The sequence below is a fragment of the Octopus sinensis genome, linkage group LG4, assembly GCF_006345805.1.
Source record: "Octopus sinensis linkage group LG4, ASM634580v1, whole genome shotgun sequence".
In the NCBI taxonomy this organism is placed as follows: Eukaryota; Metazoa; Mollusca; class Cephalopoda; order Octopoda; family Octopodidae; genus Octopus; species Octopus sinensis.
The window spans coordinates 829,662-837,161 of record NC_043000.1 but is presented as its reverse complement, the minus strand read 5'-3'; the positions used below and the strand labels follow the sequence as shown (position 1 = coordinate 837,161).

At 36.2% G+C, this 7,500-nt stretch overlaps 1 protein-coding gene across 1 annotated transcript in view; it reads right to left on the bottom strand.

Moving 5' to 3' along the window:
- Positions 1-7,500, bottom strand: part of LOC115210362 (neo-calmodulin-like) — a 72,821-nt gene that overhangs the window by 60,466 nt on the left and 4,855 nt on the right. The gene's annotated exons all lie outside the window — the stretch shown is intronic.

Below are 7,500 nucleotides of genomic sequence, written 5' to 3'. Positions count from 1 at the left end.
ACCCAATAATTGCATATTGTCCTTTCAATATCTCTAGACGGTACTTATTTAGTCAAAAATCTACATACTCTGTATTATCTACCCAGCGATTATCTACAAATTGCACCTATCTCAGTGTGATAAATATCTATTCAGTAAACATCTACAAATTGTTATACTGTAATATCTAATCAGTAAGCGTCCACAAACTCTGACAATACAGTCAGTATCACCAGAATATAAAACTATGAAGTGAACATCTATACTGGGTATTATTTCCCCAGCATGTATTTACATATTATGGCTATACAGTCAATATCTACATACTGTGTAATATCTACTAAGAGAGCATCTAAGTGGGATTCCGTCGTCCATGACGAAGAGAGTTCCAACTGACCCGGCCAACGGAACAGCCTGCTTGTAAAATAAGCGTACAACTGACTGAGCACTCCACAGATATATGTACTTTTAATATCGTTCTTAGGGAGATTCATGTAACAAGGCTGACTCTTTGAAACACAGGTACTACTCCCGTCCATGTTGAACTATAGACAACTGCTCGTTTAACCTCATGATTAGCTATGGAAATCTGTTTAAGAGATTAGGGGTACGTTAAAGCTGTGGACTGGAGCAAAGTGAAAAAAGTGTCTTTCTCAAGCACATAACGCACCGCCAGGAATCGAACTGACGACCTTACGATCTTGAGCCGACTATCCTAACCAGTAAGCCATGCGCCTTCACCAATGAACATCTACAGACTATGTCTATCCGATCAATATAGACAGGCTTTATCGATCAAGTTAATATTTCCACACTATATGTTATTAAATTAGAAAAACGATAAACGTCGCCCTTTTCAAGCCTAGGCAGGCTCATGGGCCCGGTTTCCCGGGTTCTGTGGCGTATGCGTTCCCCCCAGCTGGACGGGACGCCAGTCCATCGCTCAAGAAACAAGAAGAGAGAGTAAGAGAAAGTTGTGGCAAAAGAGTACAATAGTGGTCGCCACCACCCCCTGCCGGCGCCTCGTGGAGCTTTTAGGTGTTTTCGCTCAACAAACACACACAACGCCCGGTCTGGGAATCGAAACCGCGATGCCCCGACCGCGAGTCCGCTGCCCTAACCACTGGGCCAACGCGCCTCCACATTAAATCAGAAAGCATCTCCAAATGTGTGTCAGTATCTAGAGAATGTGAATGTGCAGCTAACAAATACTGAATATAGTCTCTCAACTCAGCATTTACAGGAATTAACCATCCTGTTATAATCTACACACTGAGCATCAACATCTGGTAAGTTTAGATAGGCCTGCAAAACGCATGAGCACAACCCCCTTTAGCCCAACGAAGCCATTAAATAAACAAAACGGAACAAAAACTTCTATTGCATTCGCGCGTATTGTATCCAGTGTTGTACTTTCACTTTCGTGTCAATATATGCAAGTTACTTATATAGATTAAGCTGCCTACACGCATGATTTACATATAAATATATAATAATAACCTAACTGACTGGAGCAGCGTAGACGTTGCGGTGTTGTAACATGTTTGCTTCTCGACCACACCCATTCCAGTTTCAATCCCACTGTGTGGAAACTTGGGCAAGTGTCTTCTGCTATAGCGCCGGGCCGACAAAAAATTTGAGAGTGGATTTGGTAGACGGAAACAAAAAAAAAAAAAAAAAAGGAGCCCGTCGTGTGTGTGTGCATATATATATATATATATATATATATATATATATATATATATATATATATATATATAGATATATATATATATATATATATATATATATATATATATATATATGTATGTATATATATATATATATGCCGAAATTGCGGCTTGACTGAGGAAAGAAAACTTGGAATGACCCATCCTTGTTTTCTTTGTGTCGTCTATCTGGATGTTTTATTGTCCCATTTTTGTATCACCTAGCTGTCCGGATGTTTTGCCTTCTTGTCCCATTTTGTATTATATATATATATATATATATATATATATATATATATATATATATATATATATATAATATATCAATGAACCCAAACAGTTTTATTTCTTTATTTGCATCATTCCCTCTCTTTTCCCTTCTCTCTCTCTCTTTCTCTTTCTCTCTCTTCTCTCTCTCTCTCTCTCTATATATATATATATATATATATATAATATACACATATATAATATATATATGTATATATACATATACATATGTGGGCGGGGGTTGTGTTTGTCCCCCACCACCGCTTGACAACCGATGTTCTTTGTTTATGCCTATCTCACCTAGCAGTTTGGCAAAACAGGCCGACTGATTTTAAAAAGAAAATAATACTGGGATCGATCTGTTTGACTAAGACCCTTTTAGGTGGTGCCCCAGCATAGCCGCAGTCAAGTAACTGAAACAAGTAAAAGATAAAAGAAAAAGATAAAAGATAATTTAAGAGGAGGTTGAGATGAGAACAAAACGAAACGCCTCTTTAACGAAACCAAAGTATTAGAATCAGTGAAACTAAAATTATAAATAATATAGAGATAATGACGATACGGAAGATTGACTGCATAAAAGCAGTGTTCATCTGCGCATAACTGTGCACATTGTATGGATATATGTATGTGTAACGGTTGGCAAGAGATAATCTGATAGGAAACAGTCTGAATTCATGCATAATTATCAGATAAAACACAAACAGTATCGCTAAAACAACAGCTGAAACAATTTGAGAACCAGATATCGTATTTCTCGATCGACTCCATTAATTTAGTGTGTTCGCTTTCAGGGTAGGCGGGAAGTGACCAATAATCTCATCGGTGTTTAGGTTTGAAGCTTACAGGCTTACGTCATTTTTTTTTTTTTTCAATTTTTAATTTTACTTATTCTGTTGTGTCTGGGGAGAGTCATTTTCTTTTTGTGCCTTATAATATAAACACACTCACCGGTAAAATTTCCACTTATTTCTTATTTTTATTTTCCTAAAATTTTCGTTGAGTCTTGCAACCTTTTCAATAGTCTTGACTATTAAAATAAGTGGAAATTTTACCGGTGAGTGTGTTACGTTATAAGGCACAAAAAGAAAATGACTTTCCCCAGACACAACAGAATATGCTTCAACACACGATCTCATATAAAGAATCTTGCAAACCAAATCCCAAAACAAAATTTTTTCTTATGTTTCTGGGAATCGAGTAGAGATGAATGGTTCACCCTCCATCGTCTACTCAAGAATTTACATAAATGGAGAGAACTGGTTGTTTTGAGATAACAGCCAAGTACTATGTGTGAGTGTGTATTAAGGTTTGTTTTCGTGTGTAGTCAAAACGGTTTCAAATTTTGGCTCAAGGCCAGCAATTTTAGGGGTTGGAGTTAGTCGATTACATCGACTTCAGTGTTCAACTGATATTTATATTATCGACCCCGCCAGGATGAACGGTAACTTTGACCTTTGTGGGATTTGAACTCCGAAGGCAAAAGACATGCGAAACATTTTTCCCGGAGCGCTACTGATTCTACCAGCGCGCCGCCTTATGTCAAGTTTCATAATGATTTCAAATTTTGATACAAGGCCGGCAATTTCGGGGGAGGGGTAAAGTTGATTACATCGATCCTAGTGATCAACTGGAAATTACTTTAAAAGCTGACGAAAAGCCGCTAAGCATTTTGTCCGGTGTACTAACGATTCTGTCAGTTCGCCGCCTTACTTTAGATCAGACTGAAGAATTATCTGTACTTTTCGTAGAGTACATATGTATTATACTTTTGCAAGAAAAATGGTGACTGCAACTTTGAAATTCTAGCTTGCTAGTCTTCATGGGACTGAAGTCGAAACTTAGAAGTCACTGTGACCAATCTTCCTGAAAAAGTATAATATATAAAATAACATCCAAAATAGGTCAAGAATTCTGCTCAGAGCTAGACAGGCAGTTACCTAAATCTAGCAAATATCACAAAATCATCAATAGACATTATGTGAAATTAACATATGCGACATCGCAAAATTTAGAATATTACATACACAAATTAAATAACATAAAACTTAATAAGATAAAATTAGAGAAGGATAACGGATATACCGCAGATCAAAACAAAATAAACAACGAGGAACGGTTGCGAATATGAATAATAAAAGCGTCTCCATAACAGGAACGGGTCCAAACAGCGCCATACCATTGGCAGTGCAATCCATACTCGAAGACTTTAAGAACACAATTGCAGGAGGTAGAAGGAATGTGAGAACTAAAATAACTCTGTTTACAGAACCAGAAAAAATAATGTAACATGTAACTGCAGATGGAAAAATGAATGTAAATTTAATAACAACTGCATAGTAAAGAACGTAGTTTACAAATGTGTGTGTACATTGGTGGAACCGGAGACACCATAAAAAATCGTCTGCGCAACCATCTTACGTAATTTTCCAATGTAAACAAAAGGCACTGTACATCATTCTCTAACCTCATCTGGAGGCTCAAACAGAATAAAGTGGAGCATACAACCATAGATCATACAATAGTACATCACCAGTGTGTAACTTATGTCTAGAGCAGATCCTGGACATCATCACATCCAGGGAACACATAATTAATAAACATTCTGAAGTAATTGTACCATGAAAGCATAAGATCGGAATATCCTTCATAGAATTCGAATAGAACGTTATGAAACAGAGAAACATTAACTGAACAAGAGAAAAACATATAAACGAACTAAACTAAAAAAACTAGTTATTTTCCTATGCTATGTCACTGTACTGCCAGAAAAAATTAAAAGGGCCGATTAAGGACACATCATTTATCAACTCAGACAATGTACCACAGAACCAAAACAAAGTTTGCTTCCAATCCCTAAAATCCGAATTTATTGAGGAGTGTCTGCTCTGACTAAGGTCAAACCAATAACCTGCACTACCCATCCCAACATTTGCACTCACAAATATCAACACAAATCTGGCTTCACCACACACTGTACCCTCTCCTTCATTATTATCATTCCTTTCTCTTCTCTTCTTCCCTACCAAATGCACACAGGACTGCCCACAAACCCAATGAACCCCCATTGGTGAAAATTGATAAACATCCTTCAGTTACACATTCGTTACTTCCAACTTTAATACCATATTGGCCGAAGAAATGAACGCATGAAATAACATCTACTTGATGTCCATTGATGTTACAGATTGTACTGTAAATCATCCCAGGAGTATGAACTACGGTCGGATGAAACGTGATTTGAGGAAACGCTGGTAGCGCTGCATTAAAATGTTTATAAATTCCATCCATAGATTATCATTATAACTGAAGGCGCGTGGCTCAGTGGTTAGAGCATCGAGCTTACGATCGTGAGGTTGTGAGCTCGAATCCCGGACCGGGCTGCGTGTTGTGTTCTTGAGCAAGACACTTTATTTCACGTTGCTCCAGTTCACTCAGCTGTAGAAATGAGTTGCGACGTCACAGGTGCCAAGCTGTATCGGCCCCTTTGCCTTTCCTTTGGACAACATCGGTGACGTGGAGAGGGGAGGCCGGTATGCATGGGCGACTGGTGGTCTTCCATAAAACAACCTTGCCCAGACTTGTGCCTCGGAGGGTAACTCTCTAGGTGCAAACCCATGGTCAGTGTCTGACCGAAGGGGGTCACCACCATATATATATATATATATATATATATATATATATATATATATATATGTGTGTGTGTGTGTGTGTGTGTGTGTGCGTGTGTGTGTATGTATGTATATATGTATGTGTGTATATGTATATATCTCACGTATGATTGATCGAGCATTTGAACTTGTATAACTGTGTATCTTTGCGAATCTTATTAAATATTAGAATTTGTATGAACATTTAATTTTTTGAGAATGTTTCTTAATTTTCCCCTGTACTTTCAGTCACTCCTAATTTCCTATATTTACCATTGAAAAACAAAAAATACGCTTTTGATATTTTAATAAATTCGCTACAAAATCTAAAAACTACAACACGTTGAAAACTCAGGTGCATTTTCAACCCGCCCCAATCAATTTATATATATACTCACATAAGAGTATGTGTATAAACACATAGAGAAGGAATAGTGACTCAAATTACTAGAGTTTTTGCTAATAAATTTATTAAATTGATATGTTTACAATTCTGTTAAGACACAATTCTGTTACGACACAATTCAGTTATGCAAATACATACACACATATACAAACAAATACGTAGACAAATACAGTTAAATTTACATAAGAACTTTATAAGAACTAAACTGTACACTTGTATATTTTATATTCAAGGTGATCACAAATTTTATATTGAAGGTAATTGCATTTTAGGAAACAACGACCATCTCCGGCCAAAATAAAGTCATAGAAATGTTTTACTGGAATAAGACTGCCAGTACTGATTCATGTAGATAAAGATTCAGAATTTTTTTGGCTGCCAATTTCCAATCTCCTCAATTTCTGTTCTAATTGATTTCATATTCGGTGTAATGATATAGCTTTATATTCTAATCAATGCCTTGAAATGCATTTTCGCCATAAATAAAGAATTGATTGATAGCTTTTAAAATTCGCCAATTTTGGGTGAATTTAGCCAATCGTAAGCCACAGACTCATTTATGCTTGTTTCCATAGTAACAAGCCAAGCATGAGAACTCTTTTCGTCTGCAAGTAAGCACGTGTTGATAAATATATTCTATTCATTGGGGTGATGCTGAGCTGTGCTAAAAATAACAGCTAAATTGGCCCTTTATCACGCACCCCCAAATTTTGGTTTTTGCATAATCGTATGAATTCCAGTGTGTAGAATACAGATTCGCAAAAATTTTCTGCAAATTCTAAAAAAAATTTTTTAATTATGAGTGGTTATATGGCGTGAGTAAAGCAGAATCCTGCCAGTATTTCATTTGTTTAGAGTCGACATGTCCTGTCACGCACAAAATGACATCATCCAAATCCTGTTTTCTGATTGGGTAAAAATGATCAAAAGTTAAACCTCTATAACTCTTTTCAACAATTTTCCTGGAAAAAGTTAAATATCTCCTGAGATTCAGCTTGGAAAATTACATTAATGTATCAAACTTCAAAATTTTCAATAAATTTTGAATTTTCGAAAACAGGCAGTCAAACTGAAAAGATACAAAATCGTGCACTATTGTCTATGAACATCCGGCACTGTATAACTGACTTCATTAGTTGCCTTTCGTTCTTTCGGGAATGATAAAATAAGCATCAGTGAGGCACTGGAATTGAAGTAATCGATTTAGTCATCACTTAAAATTACTGTCCTTGAGGCAAAATTTAAAACCAATATTATTGCAAATAGTCACAAAATAAAGAACGCAGGCACTTAATAAAGGAAGAAGTCACTGTATTGTATATAAAATGAAAGAAACAGAAGTAATAATAGAATTTTCCTTTTCAGAATATCGTATCAGCAACAACAATAATAAATAATCAAATATAAAAGAAATTCAGATTTAATGAATAAATCATAGGTCTGCATCCTGCATAATAGGTTACTCTCATCTTCTTTCCTTGAGAAACTA